This window comes from Macaca fascicularis, chromosome 6 (assembly GCF_037993035.2).
Source record: "Macaca fascicularis isolate 582-1 chromosome 6, T2T-MFA8v1.1".
Taxonomy (NCBI): Eukaryota; Metazoa; Chordata; class Mammalia; order Primates; family Cercopithecidae; genus Macaca; species Macaca fascicularis.
In genome coordinates, this window is record NC_088380.1 from 172,315,519 (window position 1) to 172,340,266 (window position 24,748).

Genomic DNA, 24,748 nt, shown 5'->3' on the forward strand with positions numbered 1-24,748 from the left:
GCCATATTGATACAAATAAATAAAGAGAAAAACGTTTACTTAAGTAGAATGCCAAATAATAGATCTAGAAAGCATGATGGAGCTAAAACATTATCAATGTTTGCTAAAGTAGTGAGTTTGAAGAGCAGAAATTTTGTATAATCTCAAAGAATGTCCCTGCAAATTTCTCATTGATAATTATAAAGGGAAATAGAATGCTACAGAGCAGAAATCTGTGGACCCTGCCTTCACCAAGGGATCAAAGTCACCACGCGTACTGGGACATACATCATGGGCCTTCTCATATGGAACACTTAAAGGGGCATGATATCACTGCTGTAATACTTCTGTTCACATGCATAATCTAACCATGAAATATAACAGGTAGACTTGAACTGAGAAACATTGCATAAAATAGCTGGCCTATGTTCTTCAGAAACAGGAAGATCAACGTACACCAAGAAAGGCTGAGGTACCTTTCTAAATTAAAAGATACTAATGAGATGTCGTATATAAATGCAGTACATGATCCCAGATTCGTTCTTGGACAGGAAAATGATTGCTAAACAGGACATTATTGGACAATTAAATGACATTAATGGAACAATTAAAATGGGTTGTGGCTTAGAAAATACTATTGTTTTTGTTAAAGTTCCTTATTTTGATAATCATAGTGTGGTTAGAAAGGGGAATGTCATAGTTCTTATGAAATACATACTGAAGTATTTGTGGGTACTATCCCTTACTTACTTTTTTTTTTTTTTGAGATGGAGTTTTGCTCTTGTTGCCTGCATTAGAGTACGATAGTGCCATCTTGGCTCACTGCAACCTCTGCCTCCCAGGTTCAAGTGATTCTCCGCCTCAGCCTTCCTGAGTAGCTGGGATTACAGACATGCACCACCATGCCTGGCTAATTTTGTATTTTGTATTTTTAGTAGAGACAGGGTTTCTCCGTGTTGGCCAGGCTGGTCTCGAACTCCCGACCTCAGGTGATCCACCCACCTTGGCCTCCCAAAGTTCTGGGATTACAGGTGTAAGCTACTGCGCCTGGTCCACCACTTGGTCTTAAATATCAATCAGTGGATATTGACTGTTGTTGAATACACACATTAAGGATTTCAACTTTTGAAATAATGAGGATCAAAACTGTTGCTATTGCAATCAATGTTTAAATATGTGTTCCATGATATAAGCTGAGTATTTAGAATATTATATGCTATTCATGCTTTTTATTTATTTCTAAGACTTTAAGAAATAACCGTACTTGAAGAATGGATCAGAGACATTTTGCAGACATGCTTTCATTAATGACTAGTGCTTATTCCACATTATCTGGATAAATTTTAAATATATTGCATAGACATTCAATCTTATGGGACTCTCTGTAGACATCATAGGATGAGAAAAAAATTTCTGAAAAAATCTAAGCTTCTTGTTTGTCATTTTAAAACTTGATACATAAGAAATTCACACTCCAAAACACATTTTTTTTCTAAACAATATAAAAAGGGGCAGCTTTGTTTAAAAAAATTCTGTTAATGTGGAAAATTTTAATTGTCATTTCAAGTAATATGTTTTACTGTTTTTTCAAGTTTTTAATATTTCAAGGTTGGCTGAAGTTTTCCTTGATAAACCAAAATTTATGGGATAACAATGGGGATTGGCAACCATACTTAGACTTGGGTAAATTTCATTATTAAAAGCTATATATTATTGCTGGGCATGGTGGCTCACCTGTAATCCCAGCACTTTGGGAGGCCAAGGCGGGCGGATCACGAGGTCAGGAGATCAAGACCATCCTGGCTAACACGGTGAAACCCCGTCTCTACGAAGAATACAAAAAAATTAGCCAGGCGTGGTGGCAGGCGCCTGTAGTCCCAGCTACTCGGGAGGCTGAGGCAGGAGAATGTCATGAACCCTGGGAGGTGGAGCTTGCAGTGAGCGGAGATCTCTCCACTTCACTCCAGCCTGGGCGAGAGAGCAAGACTCCGTCTCCAAAAAAATTAAAAATAAAAATTAAAAAGCTATATATTATTTTAACATATTCCAAATAACATGTTTTTTAATTAAATGCGTTTATATTTTTTATTCAACTACAGAGCATTATATTTAATAATAATTTAAAGACTCACTATGTATTTTAACATGAATTAGAAGCAGATAATGTCTGAAATGAAGAATGGCAGAAATCATCTGGTCGAGTTAAAAACTGATGCCCAGAGAATCTAAGGAAATTGACGTAGTAAGAACGTATGTCCTGTGTTTCTCTTATTATTCTTTATGAATCTCCTCAAAAATGATAGGAGGAAATATTAATATTTTAAAGCAAAGAAAATTTGATAAAATATTTAGCAGAAAAAATAGAAATCTTTTTTTTTTTTTTTTGCTGACATTAGAGTATTATTCTGTAACTTTTTTTTTTTTTTTTTTTAATCGATGCTATGTCTAAACTTCCTTTGCATCGCTTAGTAGCTGTTTGACCAATGCAGGCATTTGTGAAATAGTACCCTTGGGGCATGAATGAGATTTTAGTAGATTTCAAAAGTAAATAACATAGTACAAAATAGCATATTCTGAAACACAATCCTTAACAAACTGATTTACTTGAATGTAACATTTTAGGAAACCTCTACTGAACATTTTGTTGTGGTAGGTTAAAGAAGAAAAAAGATTCCTTCCTTCTTTATTCCTTGTCTTTCTCTTTCTCTAGCTAGTTATATGGCTGTGAATTAATTAACTAATTAATACTTTCTATTAGTTACAAAACTATAGCTATTAATCTGCATTTAATCTAAATTTGAGGAAAGAGTCGAACACATAAGGAAAGAATATTGTCATTGTAGGGCCATCTGCAAAAGGAAGGAAGGAAGAAAAACAAAGAAATAATATTGTCATATTTTGTAATAGGGCCACCTGCCAAAGGAAGAAAGGAAGGAAGAAAAACGAAGGAAGGAAGGAAGGAAGGAAGGAAGGAAGGAAGGAAGGAAGGAAGGAAGGAAGGAAGGAAGGAAGGGGACAAAGAAATAATGTCATTCTAGAATCATCTGCAAAAGAAAGACAGACAAGAGGGGGAGGGAGGGAGGGAGGGAGGAAGGAAGGAAGGAAGGAAGGAAGGAAGGCAGGAAGGCAGGCAAAGAAATGATGTCATTCTAGGACCATCTGCAAAAGAAAGGAAAGAGGGAAAGGAAGCAAGGAAGGGAGGCAGGAACAAAGGAAAGAAGGAAGGAAGGAAGGAAGGAAGGAAGGAAGGAAGGAAGGAAGGAAGGAAGGAAGGAAGGAAGGCCAAATAAATAATGTCATTCTAGAACCATCTGCAAAAGAGAGAAAAGAGGGAAAGGAGGGAAAGAAGGAAGGAAGGAAGGAAGGTGGGCAAAGAAATAATGTCATCGTAGGACCATCTGCAAAAGAAAGAAGAGAGGGAAAGGAGGGAAAGAAGGAAGGAAGGGAGGGAGGGAGAGAGGGAGGGACTTTTTAAAACTTAAAATTTGTAAATGGTAAGGATTTGTTTTTAAAATGTGTTCTCTTGGGACCCAGATTTCTGATTGCTACTTGCCCTTTGCTTGTTGTACCCAGACTTCTTCCCTGTAGGATTAGTTGTAGATTAAAACGATATATAAATTGAAATAGATAGAAGTGTATGTGTATGTGTGTGTGTCTATACTCGTATGTGTATTAGCATTAATATAATTTTAGAAAGCAATAATCAAATAGTGCTGTAAATCAGAACAAGAACTCAAGACCTAAGAATAAATCAAAATGCGAAAAAGCCAAAAGCATTATTAAAAATTAACAACAAATATGTCACTCTTCTCCTTGGTCATCAAAGCAACAAGGTAAAGCTATTCACTTAAATGTCATTTCTCACTGGCTGAACAGAGTGGTGGGGCTGGTTTTTTTGGTTTGTTTGGGGGTTTTGTTTGTTTGTTTTGGCTTTAAAGTAATTTTTTCTACTAGCCTTTATACCTAGCCCACTACAGTAGAGCATGGGAGAGGACAGTACTGTCATTAACAGTATTTATACAACACATTAAATAGCAGGTTCATGGCGATTCACCATATTTCCATATTAGAGTCTCTCAATGTAAGTAGAGTTCATAATGACAACTAGTAAAGCACACACACACAAAATCTGAAGGAAGCCAAAAAGGAGTGTCCTTCTCTAGTGTTTTCTTGTTGTTAGACACAAAATGACCCCAAATTAAAAGACAATCCCCTTACTAATAAAAGTGTTATGTTATCTTCCATAAGGTATTATTTGGCCTTGTGCTACTGCAAAGATACTGAAGCAAAAGTCCCATAGGTCATAGGAGACAGAGAGAGAGAAAAAGATAGATAGAGACAGAGGTAGATAATAGATACACATTTTAAAATCTTTGAAATTGTGATTTTTCTGTCAGTCTGTGTTGTATTAGATTTGATGAAACGTGGTGCTTTTTTGTTTTTTGTTTTTGTAACAAATGACCTTTTACCCTTGGATTCTACATAGTTTAAACAGCCCTGGTGAAAATGTTACAGTGGTATGTTCATTTGCAGTTTTCATACAAAAGATAATTAATTGCTCCTTAGAGATTTGGGTTTGAGAAGAATTTCTGTGAATAAATTAATCTCCTGAAGCTTTTACTTCTGCAGAGGAAGGAATCCCTCAGGTCAGGACAAACTCTAGCATTCCAAACAAAATGTACTTTTCTTCTATATGATTGCTTTCTTCAAGAAAATGATTAGAAAGATTAACATGCAAATAACAGACTAAACCTCTTACAGGGGGGGAAAATAGTTAGCAATATATTCTGCAAATCACTGAGACCAGGATCTATTTCTATGAACGTCACTTAGTTGTATGATAATCAGAATACATTGTTTGGAGAAAAATATTAATTTAGGTAGGTCTGAAGAGTTGTCACCAAGTTAATTAATCCCATCTGCTATTTTTACTCTCGGAGCTGGAGCAATCTGTTTGCCAGGAATTCAAAACCAGAAAAAAGGCCCCATGAGCCCCACTACCAATCTTTGTCTGCAGTGTCTTTCCCCTAATATACATGAATTCAAATTTGAAAAGGTGACGAAGAAAACAAATTGTTAGGAAAATCTGATTTATTTCATTTGTGTTCATGGAAATTTAGAAAATTAACTTTAAGTATCATGACATTCAAAAAAACAAAACTGTGAAATTGCAGAGAAAAAAAAAGGAGGTGTAGGAATATGATTAAAAATTTTACCTTTGTTCCTAAAATAACTTGAGTGCTTTCACTTGCAATTAAAATGTGTACTTTATTCCTCATAATCTCCTCCTTGATTTCGTATGTCAAAAAAAATGTTCTTTTCTTATTAACATGAGTTTGACTTTGGAGTCAAACTTGAAAGTTGATTTTTTTCATACTTATCATTCTACCTAGTTTTTGGATACTACGGTATTTTGAGAGGCCTAATATTAGATTTGTTGTTGCAAAATCACTCACATGTGACAATGTAATGCTAGTAATTACCTGCATTATAAATTTCTGAAATAGACATATGGTATCTTGCTTTCCCCAGTGAGTTTATCACTCAGGTACTTAGATAAATATATTAACTCTTTCAGATACCCATTTTCCTAAGTCTTTAGATGAGGCTAGAAATTCAAATGTAAACAAACAGGTATTTATTAATGAAGAAAACTAAGAACATCCATTGTATGTACCTATACATATCAATGAACTAAAAAATCAGATTTATCATTAAAAATGTCAATTTTCCTTTTAGCGGAAAATTGCTTCATCTGATAGGTTTATCTGATGAATAGGCTGCCATAAAAGTCGCCAGCAAGTGACCAGCCACCAAAGTTAACATGCTATTTTTAATCATTATTCTATTTGATCTCATAGCCTGACATTAATTTCTTCCTATTAAACCTGATTATAATTCTTCCTTTAAAATTAGCTCTTCTTCTCTTTCATAAACATTTTTCATAAACCTTGTGTCTATCATTTTGCTCTATGATTTCTCCTAGAGCAACCCTTATTCATATCCATGAGCTGAAGTGGCACCTCTTCTAGTGTATCTAGATTTCATATTGTATTTCCACCTGCTAGATTCCTCTGCCTAGACACATGTTAAATGTATCCCACCTAAATCTGATTCCTTTTTATTTTCCCTTAAACTTGTCTTCTTAACTATATTATTATAATGAAACTGTTAGTGTCCCAACTTACTGTGCCCAGTTAATTGAAATCCTCTGTCATCCCACTCTTTCTGCTTTACTAAATATCCATTATTTACTAAGTAATGATGCCTGTCCCGAATTGGAAATTCTTGAGGATAGAAACCAATAATGCCCACATTGTAGGCCCAATGTTACGTCGCTTCTGACTTTATATTAGGTACACAGTAAATACTGGCATGCATACAATTCCAAAGACTTATTATTCATCATCATATGCGTTGATTGCACCAGAATTTTGTTGTTAGAATATTGCTTGACATTGGTGGGCTGTAGTGGGATTTAATTTTTTTCATAAACACTATTTTCATGATCCTGTCTGTCCAGATAGGATTTTAGCTTCTTGCATTTCCTTGCTTCCCAAGGAGAGAAAACCTACAATCCCAGGGAACATTTGGGGTTTTAACATACCCATTTAAGAAAAAGATATGTTATAAAATCTTTTAACTGATTCTAGGCCATTCTTGTAACAGTCACCAATTTATCAATTTGTTGACAATATGGGATATGAATCTCCTTATACTTAGGTCATGTGTGCAATTATGTAATTTTAAAATTTATTCTTTCACCACACAACTATTGAGTGCCTACTGTATGCAAGGAACTTTTCTAGACACTTGGGTACATCGATAGACAGAATAGACACTGATTTTTACCCTCGAGAAACTTAACCTTTTTCTAGTGAGAAAAAAAAAAAACCATGATAAACAATATTCTTAATAAATACATATATATCTAGTGCTATGTTACAAATGAAAAAGGTAAACAGTGAATATGTGAGAGGAATGCTGCAGTTTTAAAGAGAGAGGAAGAAAGAGAACAAATGATTTCTTTTTTCTTTTTTTTTTTTTTACTCTCCTGCAGAAATTGTGACTGAGGATGATAGATTACAATCCTTTTCTCCTTTCACAGTTGGGGGTTGTACTTTTTTTCTTTTGTTCTCAATCAACTCCCTGCCTAAGTAGTGTGATGGAAAATCTAATGCGCTGAAGAAATAGACTCTGAAATAGCCAATGAAAGAAGCTATTCCTAAAGAGTGAAGAGTTAATGAAGAATTTTTAACAGCCTATCGACTCAACTTCACTCTGTTACCATTTAAATGGCCTCAAATGGGATGTGAAGCTTAACATATCACGGAACAGCATGTAGTTTCTGGTGGCTGCAAACATTTTCTCATTAATCTTGGTTGCTCAGCACATCAGCAATAAATAAGAAGTTTCGAGAGGGTCTATGGCCTAGTCTCAAATTTGTTTTTTTCTTTTGTTTTAAAGACGGGAATAAGATAATTTAACAAACAGTAAAACATACAATCATTTTCTACATTATTTTTACTCAAATAATTTGTTATTTAAACAAAAGAATTAATATCTTGTTAGTATTGATGATCTGACTACAGCCAGTATTCTGTTTCCAACAAACAAAAACTCATATGTAATTCATGTGCCTATATCCTGTTGTATTTTCTGTTCATGCTATATCATATGTGTTCACATGTCTTAGGTTTCATGTTTTTATCTTACTCAGTTCCTTTAAAGTTCTGAACATGCTATTTTACTCATATTATAATGGCAGTTGTAATTTTTAAATAAAGTCTGAATTTATTATGTACATGTGCATATCTTACTCTCTAAGGCAATACCATATTTATTATTTTTTTGCAAGATGCCAACTAGAACAACGGGATTTTCTTTCTCTGTTGATACAGATATTGACAAAATATTATGTTTATGTGACTGATAAAAAATTTACGTGTATTCTATTTATTAATTTAAAAGTGATCATATGTAACAAATATCCAATTTCTCAACATCCTGACTGGGTGCTCTCGGTACTCTGTGTTTAGGGTGAACAAATATTCCGATTTGCCCATGATAGTTCTAATCAATGCCAGTATCTCTGCACACCATCAATAATTCCCCTTCACTCTAGAAAGCATCCCTAGTTGTATGATAAATTAAATGGTCACCGTATCCATGATTGATATGAAACCTGGCTATCATTAAAGACACTGTTCTTTAGTGTGACTTCTAAGACACTATTCATCTAATCTTCTACCCTTCTGGAACATCCCTAGCTCTTTTGAGAATTATTGCCATCATCTTTTCTCTCTTCAACAGTGTCATGGTCATTTATCCTCATTAGTTGAAGGTTTTTGCAGTTGGTGTTACACCCTATTGCAAACCCTGTTCTCTACCTTTTTGTACTTCACGCTGTTGCACAACCAAATTCTGTCATGCCCCAGTTCATTCCCATGTTCATCTCTAATAATATTCACCTCCATCCAATCTCACATCTGTAACTATACCTTAGGTTTTGCCTGCTTTATCCTAAAAATGTGATATTCAGATGTTCCTGTTTCTTACCAGGCCTCCTACTTTCATATCTGTGTAGCTTTGTCATTGGTCACTCGCCCTAAATCTTTCTTTTATCTCATCAGTATCTCAAAGATTTGACCCCTTAACTACCTTCCTTACAGTGTTTTTTGTTAACCTCTTTGAGCCTTAGGTTTTCTTTTTTAGCTTTTGAAGTATTTTTCCTTTTATATATGCTTGATTTTCCTTTTGTCCTCTTCCCCCCAAATAACATAAATACTGGAAGAGCAGAGATTTTCATGTTTAGCTCACCGCTGTCTCTCCAGAATCCACAAGAGTGCCTGGTTCGTGGTAGACCCTCAAAAGATATTTATTGAATGAATATTTGAATCAGGCAGATTGTGAATCAGATATCAACTCAGAGGAACCTATTCTGATAATCCAAATTTTTTAAAAAACTTCAATTTCCACTCTCATTCTTACTTGAGAAATGCCCCTGTTTTACTTGTTCTTAGCAAGAAGCAGCTCCAGAAATTTTCTTGCATACATATTTATCTTTTTTTTTTTAACCTTAAAGGCAGGAACTCACTCTGTCTTATTCACTCCTCTATCTCTTGCAACTTATAGTAATGCATTAGTACATCATAGGCTTTCAGTAAATTACTTGTTCATTTAATATCTTTTCTATAAAATGTGGGTAGTAATATCACCTAGTTCACTATGCTGCTGTAAGGATCAAGTGATAAAATATGTAAGGAGCATGGTGCATTGCTTAGCAAAAGTCACCATGCAAGATTTAGATGTTTTCATTATGTCGCACAAAACAGTGACAAGAGTAGTCTAAAAAGCAAATTCATCGTACTGTCTACTTACCATTCTTAAATGGCCAGACACTGTCTTTATAAGATGATAGTCAAACTTCTTAACATAGCAGATAAGGACATTTATTATTTGGCCTTTTCCTATCTCTCTTGTCTCATCTTATGCCCTGTTCAAACCACCTCCAGCGCCATGTTCCCACCATATTGAGTTACATTCAATTCCCCATGATTTGCTAGCCTTTCAGACCTGTGCCAAGGCTATGTTGCCACCATGTTTTAACTTGGCTTATTCCTCCATGGGCTCAGGATCTCAACTGAGATCATTCTTCCTTGAGAGAGCATTCTCTGACTCATAAAACCATCTTCTATCCTCAGCAATTATGAAATGGCCTTTTTTCTTACTGGTCTCCCCTACACTGCAAAGTCTTTAAGGACAGGAATTATTTCATGTTCATCTTTACATCTTTGGCACCTAATGAAGTGGCTGATGCATGGTTGGAACAGGACTCTCACCAGCTTCCATCAACACACCTACTCACATATCAACTCCTGCCTGTCTTCCTTTTGTCATCAAGGAAACTATGTATTCGTAGCCAATCTCCATCCCTACTTGCATAATAGATTCTGTCTTTTCATGCCTGTTCAAGCAAGGACATCACTCCACTAACTTTCTTACATCACTCATTTTTAATTATCAAAATCATTCTCATCTGCTTAATCTGCTTATATCACATATATAGGTCCTTCTTTTCACTGCTCTATTGCTCTATTTTACAACACAACCTTTTTTTTTTTTTTTTTTTTTTTGAGTCTTGCACTATGGCCTGGACTGGAGTGCAGTGGCGCGATCTCCGCTCACTGCAACCTCCGCCTCCCAGGTTCAAGTGATTCTCCTGCCCCAGCCTCCCAAGTAGCTGGGAATACAGGCACCTGCCACCATGCCCAGCTAAATTTATTTTTATTTTTATTTTTAGTAGAGATGGGGTTTCACCATGTTGGCCAGGCTGGTTGCAAACTCCTGACCTTGTGATTCGCCTGCCTTAGCCTCCCAAAGTTCTGGGATTACGGGCGCGAGCCACAGTGCCCGGCAGCAGCACAACTTCCTAAAATATGTTTATACTTAAGGTTTCTACTCCCTCAGTTTCATTTTAAAAATGTACTTCAACTTGGCTTTCATCCTAAATACCATCAAAAATGACCATAACAAGATCATCAGTAACTTCTATGTAGCCAAATGATGAATTATTTTTACTTTATTTGGAAATACTTCAAGCTTACTAAAGTTCCAACAATAAAAGTAGTGCAAATAACACCATTAGCCTTTAATCATGTTCATTTATAAGTTTTTATCTCATTTACTCTCTCTCTCTCTAACATACACACACCCACACACTCACACACACACACACACACACACACACACACACACACACCTATTTTTTTCTCTGAAATTTTAGAGGTTGAGTTACATATGTCATGGATGGACATTTAATTCTAAATACTTTAGTGTATATTTTCTAAAAATATAAATATCTTACATTACCACAACAGAGTTATAATCTTCATAAATTTACATAGATATCATGATTGTATCTAACCTGCTATTTACATTCTAATTTTTTCATTTGATTTAACAATGTCTTTTATGACTTCCTTCCACCCTCAGGTACAGAATCTAGTCTAGGGTTAGTTATTTCATGTAGTAGCTTATTCTTTCTGAAACATTTCCACTTATTCTCTTTGCCTTTTATGACATTGATAATTCTCGAAAATAAAGTGTACCCCACACACTATTTTCATTAATATAACATTCCTTCTTCTTGAGTGAAATAGGCAATATTGTATCTACATCAAGGTATCACATATGGAGGCACATAATGTCCTTCTGTCCCCCACTGATGTTAATTTTGATCACACATTCAAGGTGTCTCCTGATATCTCCACTTTATAAATAATGTTATTTTTTTCTTCTTTACAACTAATAAATGGTTTGTAAATTAATTTAAAAATGAGTGAAAATAAACATCCTATCCCCATGTGAAATTTCTTCCTTAGATTTTACCATCCAGATAGTTTTGCCTGATCCAAACTTCACTGTGATTATTGCAAAATGATGATTTTTTTCCAACCCTGGTATTTCTTCTACATTTACCAGTTGGCCTTCAGCATTTTACTGCAAGTAAGACCCCTTCCGATTCTCTCATTTATTTATTTCTTTGTTATCATATGAACTCAGGGTTTCCTATTTTTTTTTATTTGTTCATAATTCATTACTGTATTTCACCATTATGGTACTAACATTGTGTAGATTTGATCAGTCTGGCTCTTGTATTCTTGTAAAAGGCCCTCATCAATTCTGAGCACTGCTTTAGTTTCAGACCTAACAAGATGTTATAGGCTCATTTTGTACCTATTTGGCCCGCCTTGACATTCAACCGTTTCTCCTAGGAGCTCTGGTTCTCTTCAGGAAGGTAGTGGAGATCAGGATTTTGGTGCAAGATATGCTTTGAGTATCTTTTCTCGATTGCCCTTTCAGTAATTATGTCTAGGAAATATATGTATGCATATACAAGTATATATCAATACACACATACAAATATAAAGAATTACCTTTACTTATATACATGCATGTATACATGTGAAATCACAAATTCATAGCAATACCTTCCATTCCAGTCCATTCCCACAGAGGTTTTCCTCCCTTCTCTCATTCCATATTTGTTTTCCCATTCTTCCACAGTGAGAATCTTGCCTCCTGACAACCTCCACACATTTGCTCATTTACTTCATTATATTACATCTAAAACGGTAGATGTAATTTGGAGTTCTAAAATAGCGTTAGAATTTTTGTGGCCATACCATTACAATAAACAAACTTACTAAAAAAGCTTAAGATTTGTTTGCAATTATATCCCTGCTTCCACCAGGCCTGCCCAACACAAAAACTGTGTTTATGATCAATTATTTTGATTCAGTCACCCTCCCTTGGCCCCTCTCTTCTCCCTTCCTTTCTTTCATCCGATCTATGTGATTATAATATTCATTGCAAGAAAATTGTGTTCATTTATTCCATTTTCCTTTGAGATTATTCCCCACCTTCTCATTCTTAAGGGAAATAAAAAGTTAACTTTTGTTTATTTATAATTTATTATATTTATTTATAATTTGATAAAATAACACTGTGCCTTCAAAAGGAAAAGAAACTATGCCAAAAATTTTAGTCATAGAAGTATTTTCCCTGCCCTGCCCTGCCCTGTCCCTTTGAATCCATTCCCCTTTGTAGATAACCAATCATATTGTTTTGTTTTGACTTTGCTTTGTTTTTTTGTCTTTGTTTATTCATCCTGTGCTGTTTGTAATCATAAGCAGATATGTGTATGCTTTCTTACTTCTTTCTACAACAAAATATAACATATTATTTGCTTTTTGTACTTTTAACCCCCACTTAGATTACTTAGAAATCACTCCTTGTCATAAAGTTCTTTCTCATTCAGTTTTACAGATGCAGTGTACTTCCATTGTGCTATAGTTTATTTAACCAATCTTGTATGCTCAAAAAATTTAAATACAACAGGTACCTGAATAACATTATTTTGTTCAATGTTCTTTTCTTATAATGTTAAAGAGGAAAAAATTCTCTTCCTGTCTAGGGCCATAGTCTTGCGGAGTTTGCATGTTCTCACCTTGTCTGCATGGGGCTTCTTGGGGTTCTCTCCTTTCCTCTCACAACCCCAACGGTGCACACATAAGATGAACTGGGGGGTGTCTACATGGTCCCAGGGTGAGTGAATGTGAGTGTGTGTGAGTATAACCTGCGATAGGATGGTGTCTTGGACAAGGTGGGTTCCCACCTGGAGCCCTGCTGCTGAGACAGACTGTGGCTACCCATACCCTGAACTGGAATAAGCGGATTGGAAAATGAATGAATAAATGAATGAATGAACGAACAAATGAATGAATGAATGAATGAACAAATGAACGAATGAATGAACAAACGAATGAATGAATGAATACAGCTGGTCATAAAATTAAAAAATTCATCAAGTATACAATAATCATACAAGTGCACAACAGTAAACAATGTGATAGAACAGTGCTCTGCAAGCCTGCTGTATTGGAGATTGCTTATTTTTTTAACTGTGTGGTGGGAGGAGGTGCTCCTGACAATATTCCCTTTGCAAACATTTATTTCTTGATTTAACCCATCGCCTCTACAACCGCCCTTGCTCACTGATTCACCCAAAATTGGGTATCATCCTTTCAATTGTTTTTTTCTTTGTTTTTTGTTGTTGTTGTTGTTGTTTGTTTGTTTGAGGTGGAGTCTTGCTCTGTCGCCCAGGCTGGAGTGCAGTGGTGCCATCTCAGCTCACTGCAAGCTCTGCCTTCTGGGTTCACGCCATTCTCCTGCCTCAGCTTCCCGAGTAGCTGGGACTACAGGCGCCCACCACTGCGCCCGCGCTAATTTTGTTTTTGTATTTTTAGTAGAGACGGGTTTTCACCGTGTTAGCCAGGGTGGTCTTGATCTCCTGACCTGGTGATCCACCTGCCTTGGCCTCCCAAAGTGCTGGGATTACAGGCGTGAGCAACTGCACCCGGCCCTTTTCACTTGTTTTTAATAATCTTTCTTAAATATATAGCCTACATTATTTTAATGTTTAGTATTAGAGTGTTTTGGGTCGTTATTTAGAAATGTAGTGAAGTTTTGTGACCAGAAATATGCTGCAGAAACTAAACTCTTGCTTCTAACACTTAGCCTATGTTAACACTGGTTTTGTTACACATTGTTTCACTTAAAGTCACAGTTTCAAAGAACGTATCATTTATGTTAAGGGAGGACTTACTGCACTTCCAACGTTTTGTTATGACAAATAATACTGCAATGAATAACCTTTGTGTGTACATACTCATATTTTTGGATGTGTTTCTTCAGGATAAATTCCTAGAACTTGTACTGATGAATTAAAGAGTAAATTCAGTGTAATATTTTGCTAGATATTGCTATATTCTTATGTATATCAGTTGTGATGTTTACATTCCTATCATCCATGTATGAGTGTCTTTTTCCCCATCATCCTGCCAAGAGATGTTACTGTCAGATTTTGAGTATTTGACCGTCTTGTAGTAGAAAAATGGAACCTCAATATCATTTTAATTTACATTTATCTGTTATGAGTGTTATTGAATGTATTTTCATATGTTTAATGGTCATTTTCGTATCTCTTTTTGTGAATAATTATGTTCATGTATTTTGCCATGATAGGATTCTCAGTCCTATTAGCCTCAATTTTTACAGGTTCTTTAGAAATTAGGGAAAGTCATTCTTTATCTGTGATATATATCATAATTGTTTTCTGGCTTTTTATTTGACAATGCTTATTTTATTTTTACTATGTTTAAAAAATATTTATGTAGTACTATGTATTGGTATGTTCTTTAATTGCATGTGGATTTTTAGTCAAGTTAGAAAGTCTTACAATAGAAGAATTTACCCATATGTTTTCTACTATTTATGCAGATTTATTTTTACATTTAGAATCTCTCATATATTTAGAATTTATACTGGTAAGGATGTTTTGATGGTTGTATTCATATCTTTTACTAAATGGCTATCTAGTTGTTTCAATGCCATTTACAAAAAAGATGCACTGTTTCTCTCTGCGTTGTCGAAAATACGGTGCCAGTTTAATTCTCATAGAGAAGTGATTGTGAATCACTGAGGATTTTTCTTTATGTTTAAAATTTGATACTTTTACTAGGATATGTTTAGAATTTAGCCTTCTGGGGTCAGTTTGCCTTTGTACTCAGTGGGCTCTTTCAATGCATAGATTAAAATCTTCTTTAGGCTGGGCGCAGTGGCTCATGTGAGCCTGTAATCCCAGCACGTTGGGAGGCCGAGGCGGGCAAATCACGAGGTCAGGAGATCGAGACCATCCTGGCTAACACGGTGAAACCCCGTCTCTACTAAAAAAAATAAAAAATAAATAGCCAGGCGTGGTGGCGGACACCTGTAATCCCAGCTACTTGGGAGGCTGAAGCAGGAGAATGGCGTGAACCCTGGAGGCGGAGCTTGCAGTGAGCCGAGATCGTGCCATTGCATTCCAGCCTGGGCGACAGAGCGAGACTCCATCTCAAAAAAAATAATAATAATAAATCAATAAATCTTTAATTTCTGGAAACTCTTCTTGAGTTATAGTTTTAAATATTTGGCTCTCTATATTTTTATTTTCTTTTCAGGGACATCACTGATATGAATGTTTAACCTCCTTTAATATATTTTCTATTTAAATAATTTTCTCTCTCACCCCTTTAACTTGTTTCTTGATCTCATTTTTCTTCTTTGGTTGTTTTTCTAATTTTCTTCAATGCCTTAAGTTTCCATTTAGTTCTAGATTCCCTTGTGTACCTTACAATTGTCTATACTTTAATGAGTTTTTGTCTTTTTACAACATTATTAGTTCAATCAGCACTTATTTTAATTCTTCCCATTTTGCATTTCCTATTTAAGTTTTTATATTTCTGAATCAACGTGTTTTTTCCTATTCACAGAATGCTCACTTAAGTATATGTAATTCAGTCTTGGGGGGCGCTGTGTTTCAATTTTCATCGGCTGATTTTTTGTTTGGTTGGTTTGGGTTTTGTTTTTAGGATAAAGTTTTTTTATTTTTGTTAGCAGGTCTTTCATTTGCATTTTCTAGCATTTTACAGTAATTTTGTGTTTATGTAGCCCACTTTCTTTTATTCTAATTTATTTCATGGTCAAGTGTCCAAGTTCAAGAGTAGCCTACTTTATTATTATTATTATTATTGTTATTATTATTATTATTATTATTTGTAGAGATGGTGTCTCCCTGTCTTGCCCAGGCTGGTCTCGAACTCTTGGGTAAGACTGTCCTCTTGTGTCAGTTCTACCCTCTCCTGTGTAGTTTCTCCTATGAATGTGCTGTTGCTGGTGGAAGTTGGGATAAGGTTTGGTATATCATAACTTTTTTCCTTTTCTTCAAGGTCTCAAATTTTCTCTTCTCGTGTCCTTTTGTCTCCCTGTCTTGTCTTACAGGGGATCACCCTTTTTCTATATAGCTAATTCTTCCCCAGAAGCAATGCTTCTCTAAGACTACTACTTCCAGTTCTGCTCATGGGGAAGGCCCCTTCCCCATGGAGTTATGATGTTCAGTATTTTTGTGTACTTTTTCCTATTTCTGACAGTAATTTTAACAGAACTTCCTAAGAGTTTCAGTCCCCTCCGCTATTTTTCATGGAGTCTCCAGTTTTCTTCCTTCTGCTCACCATTACCACTGGCTTGTGATAGTGGCCACAGTTGGGGGTTGTAGGAATTTTTCCTTTTTCTTCTACTTACAAGTAATTTGAAGATTGATTCTCTATGTCTCCTAGGAATGCTAAAGATATTTGTCCAATGTGGTTTTATGTTTGCTGTGTTGATTTTTTATTTTTTAAGAGTTAAGGGGAGATTTGGAATCATGCTGCTATTGTTTTGCAAAACTCCATTGGTCGATTCTCAGCCCTCATTTGGCTTGATTTCTCAGTAGTACTAGATAGCAACGATAATGGTCTCCTTCTGAATATACTTCCTTCATTTTGCTTTGAGGACATTACATTCTTGTTTCTCTGTATAGGTTTCTCACTGCTTCTTCAGCTTCCTTTGCTGATTCTTCTCTTCTCCCAGATTTCCAGCTTTGTATCAACTGCCTAGATCTATCTGTTAAATTCCAGACTCACATATACAGTTTTTACTCAACATCTTATCTTGGATTTCTAAAAGACACCACAAACTCAAGTGTTCAAAACTGAACTCTTGATTTGCCTCCTCCTAACTTAGCTCTGCCACCTTAAGACTTCTCTATTCCTTTGATGGCAAATACATTATTTTATTATTAAGACCCCAAGTCATGCATCCTTACTGACTCTCCTTTTTCTCTTCAACTTAACACTTAAGTAATTCATCAAGGAATATTCTAATTCCAAAATATTTCTAATTTGTATGTTTCCTACCACCTCTACTATTACCACACTACTAAGAGGTGCTAACATTTTATATATAAACTACTTACAACCTCTTACTTAAGACCTCTTTACTGGTCTTCCTGCTTTCTCCATTCAATACTTGCAGAGGCCAGCGTCATTCTTTTCAAACTTAAAAGTATATATCACCTTTTTAAATTAACAAAAACATTTATTTTAGGTTTGGGGGTACATGTGAAGGTTTGTTACAGAGGCGAATTCATATCATGGAGGTGTGTGATACAGATTATTTCATCACCCAGGTATTAATGCCAGTCCCCAAGAGCTATCTTTTCTGCTCCTCTGCCTCCTCTCACCTTCCTCCTTCAAGTAGACCTCACAGTTTATTGTTTCTCTCTTTCTGTTCAAGAGTTATTTAGCTCCCACTTGTAAGTGAGAATATGTGGCATTTGGTTTTCTGTTTCTGCATTAGTTTACTAAGGAAAAGAGTCTCCAGCGGCCGGGCGTGGTGGCTCACGCCTGTAATCCCAGCACTGTGGGAGGCCGAGACAGGTGGATCACCTGATGTTAGGAGTTTGAGGCCAGCCTGGCCAACATGTTGAAACCCCGTCTCTACTAAAAATACAAAAATTAGCTGGGCATGGTGGTAGGCACCTGTAGTCCCAGCTGCTCGGGAGGCTGAAGCAGAAGAATCACTTGAACCTGGGAGGCGGAGATTGCAGTGAGCCGACTGCACTCCAGCCTGGGCAACAGAGCGAGGCCCTGTCAAAAAAAAAAAAAAAAAAAGAAAAAGAAAGAGAAAGAAAATAGCCTCCAGCTCCATCCATGTTCCCACAAAAGACAAGATCTCATTCTTTCGTGTGACTGCATAATATCCCATGGTGTATATGTACCATATTTTCTTTATCCGGTCTGTCATTGATGGACATTTAGAATGGTTCTATGCCTGTGCTATTGTGAATAGTGCTGCAATGAACATTTTTGTGTGTGTGTCTTTATGGTACAATGATTTATCTTCCTCTGGGTATATACCCAGTAATGGGATTGCTCAGTTGAATGGTAGTTATGCTTTTAGCTTTTAGAGGAATCCCATACTGCTTTCCACGGTGGTTGAACTAGTTTACACTCCTACCAACAGTGTATAAGTGTTCCCTTTTCTCCACAACCTCTCCAGCAGTTGTTATTTTTTGACTATTAAGGGCTCTTAATATTGTTTATTTTATTCTTATTTATTTCATGGTCAAATTTCCATGCAGATAGGAGATATAAATAGAGCCATCATCACATCCTTAGCAGTATAAATTCTAAATATATGAGAGATACAAATGTAAAGATAGATCTGCTTAAGCAATATTAATTATTAATAGTCCTTAATATTATTATTTACAGCCCTTATTATTATTAAGGACTATTAATCATAGCCCTTCTGACTGGTATGAGATCATATCTCATCGTGGTTTTGATTTGCATTTCTCTAATGATAAAGAATATATTATCTTTTCTCTGCTCTAAGCCCTCCATGTCTATTTCACACAGAGTGAAAGCTAAAGTCATCATAATGGCCTATAAAGCCTTACAGCCTGCCACTCATTACCTCTCTGATATCATCTACAAGTTTGTTGTTTGATTATTCCATTTCAGTTTTAACTGGTGTCTTTGCTATTCTGCAAAGAAGATAGATATTCTCCCAGATTGGAATTTTGCACTAGCAGTTCTTTCTGCTTAGATCACTTTTCACATGGATATTTCAATGGCTCTCTCACTCCTTTAAAGTATAAGCTCAAATATTATCTTCTTAATGAGGCATACTCTGACCTTTCTGTTAATATAACTTACCCTATCCACACTTTGTCACTGTAATCCCACCTACGTTGGTTTATGTTTTGATTTTTGTAATATTTCTCGTTAGCCAGCATAAGACCTTGGCTTCACAGAGGCTGAAGTTTGTATTGCTTGTGCGTTGCATGTGCCTAGAAGTGTGCCTGACATAGAGCAGGTGTTCAACAATCGGCTGATAAATACAGACTGAATCAGTCCTGCAAATTCCCAACTCTTTACATTTAGATAGACGCCTCATTTATATCTGGATTCGTTGTCAATTAATAGTAAATTTCCACAGGCGTATGTCAGATTTAGAGTCTATGATTTCTAGTAATTACTTTCCAAAACTTTATATGTAGTAAACTGACTTAATAACTGAAGAAAGTAGACTATTAAAGGCGCATCCAATCATGATCCCTTGAAAGTATCTTCCAAGTTTAATAAAAAACTAATATCATAACAAATGTTAAATTTTGCCTTTCAAGTTTGTGGGAGATGCAATTTGAAGCTTTCTTATTTTAACATATATTTCACACATCCCTCATAATTTGAAACCGTTAAGAAATCTGAGATCTTTTGAAATTGAAACTAGTCTTTTATTTTTTTCTCATTTTCACCGCATAGTATTAGTGCTATGCCAGTCTTTTCTCCTCTTTAAATCCATTAAAGAAAGCATGCAAGAACCACAGTGTTAACATATTTCATTCACTATTTGGTGTTGTTAATTAAAATGAATTCAAACTTATATTCTCATAAAATAGAAAAGGACATTGAGATTATATACTCCAAGCCTCTTAATTTATTGAAACATTAACTGAGGGAGAAAAAAATTATGTCATATACCAATGCTCATGCAGTTAATGTCAAAGTGAGGACAAAAATTCAGGTGCCTCGATGGATCTGAAGGTGATTTGCCTGCACTATTTGCCACCTCTTTGATCACCAGAGTTGAAACTGCTGATCTGTTGCCTAGACCAGTGTTTCCTTCCTCCCTCATCATACCCCTCCGGAACCTGAGCACTCAGTCAAGAAGACGGCCTTCCCTTACAGAAAAGAACTAGTCTTTTGTAAAGAATAGAAGAGTAGCTGCACTCGCCTGCAAGAAATTGTAGACAATTTCTCAAGATCCTTTTTTTTTTTTTTTTTTTTGAGACAGGATCTCATTCTCTCACCCAGATTGGAGTGCAGTGGCCTGATCTTGGCTCATTGTAACCTCCACCTCCCAGGCTCACATGATTCTCCTGCCTCAGCCTCCTGAGTCGCTAGGATTATAGGCTCACACCACCACTGCACAGCTAATTTTTGTATCTTTAGGAGAGATGGGGTTTCAGGCTGGTCTTGAACTCCTGACCCCAAATGATCCACTCTCCTCAGCCTCCCAAAGTGCTGGGATTACAGGCATGAGCTACCGCACCAGCCTCAAGATCCAATTCTAAGAGAACATAGAGTAGTCAAGCTTCCAAGACTCCAGACACATCCAAATGAAGTGCTGCATGTGGCAGTCTGCCATTTGTAAAAAAAAGAAAGAAAAAAAAACCAAAAACAGATTTTAGGTTCCTCAATTTTCAGATCAAAGTCCTTTCTACTATCCTATATTGTATTATCGTTTGAAAAAAGTCACCTATGTTTTTCATGGAATATAAAGGCATGTATAATATGCCATTATATACGTATGTGTATGCATACCTATATATCTATACATAATATACATATATATGTATTTTTTCTGTTAGTTTTCATTTCCTCATTCATGTCTTATAATAGATTTATAGATATGTGTACCCAAACAAAAATGTTAAGATGTCAAATTTTTTAGTTTCTTTATGCCAGATCTAGAAAACTGCTGATGATAAGTTAATATAAAAATATTTGCTCATATCATTTGAAGCTCATATCATTTGAAGCTTTTTATTCTCCAACTAATATTTTAAAAAAAACTAACAAAAACTTGCTAAACCATAGGGCATTTTTATCTCACATACCAAAAAGTTTAGTCAGAAAGTTTCCAGAATTGGTTAATCAAATAGTTCAAAAATTTTATCAAATTTTCTTCCACATTTCCATCCTGTCATCCTCAGCTTGTAGACTTGCGCTCTTGGTGTGTCACTGTGAATAATCCCATGATGACTGACACTTTCCAAGGCATCACATGTACATGTCAGATTCTACATGAAGTAGAACTGTTCTTGTCTTGTGCTCCATTTTTAAAAAGGAGAAAGAAAATCATTGTCTTAAGTATTCCAGCTGATATCCTCTCATGTCTCTTTGGCAAGTCTTGTGTCAAACCTATGCCTAAATTAATCACTTGACAACGGGATGAGGCTTACATAAATAAAATAAATTGGGTCTAATATCCTTGGAAAGCATGGGTTTTCTTTAGTAAAAACAAAGGTAAATAAGGCAGTTAAACAGGCAAACAATAAAGCCATCCACTCTACCCTCTTATAAAACAAAAAAAAGTATATTACATTGTTTTCATCTATAAGTTGGTGGGATATACACATTTCTGCTAACTTAGATGATAGTGAAACTAGCCAAATTTCAATCTTAATTGAAATACTTCTATCACTGGGTCTTCACACTTTTTATCTGACTACTATGAAGATGTATTTTTGCTATGACACAAGTCCTTGGTTTCAATACAGTTCCAAAGGTCAATAGCCCATCATATAATCTCAGAATAAATTCTTTCCTCTTCTATTACTTGGAAAGTATTATACAGAATTGGTACAGTTTATTCTTATATGTTTGGCAGAATTCCCCAGTGAAGCCCTCTAAGCCTGGAACATCTTTTTCAGAATGTTTTTAACTATAGATTCCACTTCTTGAGTAGTTGGACTATTCTTATTTTCTATTTCATCTTGAGTGAGTGTTGGTAGCTTCTGGTTTGTCTTCTCTATTTTGTCAGCTTTGTCAGAGGTTTATTATTAATAATTTTATTAATCTTTTTAAATAACAAGTTTTTGTTCCTTTAACTTTCTCTATGGCTTTGTCTTTTCAATTTCCTTTATTTATGTTCTTATATTTATTATTTCTGTCTTTTTGTTTTCAGTTTATTTTGCTCTTACCAATTTTTAAGGTAGAAAATTACATTGTTAATTTGAGAACTTTTATCTTTTCTAGTATAAATACTTCATATGACAAGTTTCGCTCCTAGCGCTGCTTTAGCTGCATCTCACAGGTTTTGATTTGTCAAATTTATATTCTCATTCAGTTCAAAATACTTTTTAATTTCTCTTGTGTCTTTCTTTTTGACCCATGGATTATTTAGCGTGTGTTAATTTCCAAATATTTGGAGTTTTTCTGCTTTCTTTTAGTTATTTGTAGTTTAATTCCATAAAGAACATATTTTGTATAATTTCAGGTTTTTTAATGTTAAAGTTTTTATTTTTATACCTAAGATATGATACGTCTTGGTGAATGTTCCATGAATGCTTCAAAAGCATGTGCACTTAATTCTTGTTTAGTGAAGTGTTCTACAAATGTCAATTAGATCCGGGCAGCTTATCATTTTTCTCAGTTCTATACATTGTTGAATTTCTGTCTACCCATTGTGTTTTTGACTGAGAGGGTATGATGAAGTTTACAACTATAAATTGAGTTTGTTTCTTTCTTCTTGCAATACTTTTTTTTAGTTTTTGCTTCACGTATTTTAACACTCTTTGTTAGGTGTGTATATACTTAAGAATGTTATGGCTTCCTGGTGTTTTTACCCTTTTAGCACTATGTAAAGTCCACTTTCATTTCTGATAATTTTTGCTCTGAAGTCAACTTTGTCTGCTATTAATATAGTCACCCCTGCTTTTTAAAAGTGGTGTATTAGTATATGGTATATCTTTTTTCATTTGTTTACTTTATCCTACTTATGTCACTACAGGTGGACTGAGTTTTTTGACAGAACATGTGGATGGCCTATATAATTTTTAATCCATGCTGACAATATCTGTCTTTTAATTGGTATGTTTGGGGCAGCTGCATTTATGATTTTTTTTTTCCTTCAAGTTTTATTTTAAGTTCTGTGGTACATGTGCAGGATGTGTAGGTTTGTTACATAGGTAAGTGTGTGCTATGGTGGTTTGCTGCACAGATCATCCCATCACCTAGGTTATTTATGTATGTGTGTGTATGTGTGTGTGTGTGTATATATATATATATATACTTTAAGTTCTACATGTGCACAATGTGCAGGTTTTTTACATGGGTATACATGTGCCATGTTGGTTTGCTGCACCCATTAACTTGTCATTTACATTAGGTAATTCTCCTATTGCTATTCCTCCCCATGCCCCCAAACCCATGACAGGCCCTGGTGTGTGATGTTCCCTGCCCTGTGTCCAAGCATTTTCATTGTTCTCTTCCCACCTATGAGTGAGAACATGTGGTGTTTGGTTTTCTGTCCTTGTGATAGTTTGTTGAGAATGATGGTTTCCAGCTTCATCCATGTCCCTGCAAAGGACATGAACTCATCCTTTTTTATGGATGTGTAGTATTCCATGGTATATATGTGCCACATTTTCTTAATACAGTCTATCACTAATGGACATTTGGGTTGATTCCAAGTCGTTGCTATTGTGAATAGTGCCACAATAAACATGTGTGTGCATATGTCTTTATAGCAGCATGATTTATAATCCTTTGGGTATATACCTAGTAATGGGATGGCTGGGTCAAACAGTATTTATAGCTCTAGATCCTTGAGGAATCGCCACACTGTCTTCCACAATGGTTGAACTAGTTTACAGTCCCACCAACAGTGTAAAAGTGTTCCTACTTCTCCACATCCTCTCCACCATCTGTTGTTTCCTGACTTTTTAATGATCGCCATTCTAACTGATGTGAGATGGCATCTCACTATGGTTTTGATTTGCATTTCTCTGATGATCAGTGATGATGAACATTTTTTCATGTGTCTGTTGGCTGCATAAATGTCTTCTTTTCAGAAGTGTCTGTTCATATCCTTTGCCTTCTTTTTGAAAGGGTGTTTTTTTTTTTTTTTTTCCTTGTAAGTTTGTTTAAGTTCTTTGTATATTCTGGATATTAGCCCTTTGTCAGATGGGTAGATTGTAAAAATTTTCTCCCATTCTCTAGGTTGCCTGTTCACTCTGATGGTAGTTTCTTTTGCTGTGCAGAAGCTCTTTAATTTAATTAGATCCCATTTGTCTATTTTGGCTTTTGTTGCCATTGCTTTTGGTGTTTTAGTCATGAAGTCCTTGCCCATGCCTATGTCCTAAATAGTATTGCCTAGATTTTCTTCTAGAGTTTTTATGGCTTTAGGTGTAACATTTAAGTCTTTAATCCATCTCGAATTAATTTTTGTATAAGGTTTAAGGAAGGGATCCAATTTCAGCTTTCTACATATGGGTAGCCAGTTTTGCCAGCACTATTTATTAAAAAGGGAATCCTTTCCCCATTTCTTCTTTTTGTCAGGTTTGTCAAAGATCAGATGGTTGTAGATGTGCGGTGGTATTTCTGATGCCTCTGTTCTGTTCCATTGGTCTATATCTCTGTTTTGGTACCAGTACCATGCTGTTTTGGTTACTGTAGGCTTGTAGTATAATTTGAAGTCAGCTAGTGTGATGCCTCCAGGTTTGTTCTTTTGGCTTAGGATTGTCTTGGTAATGTGGGCTCTTTTTTGATTCCAC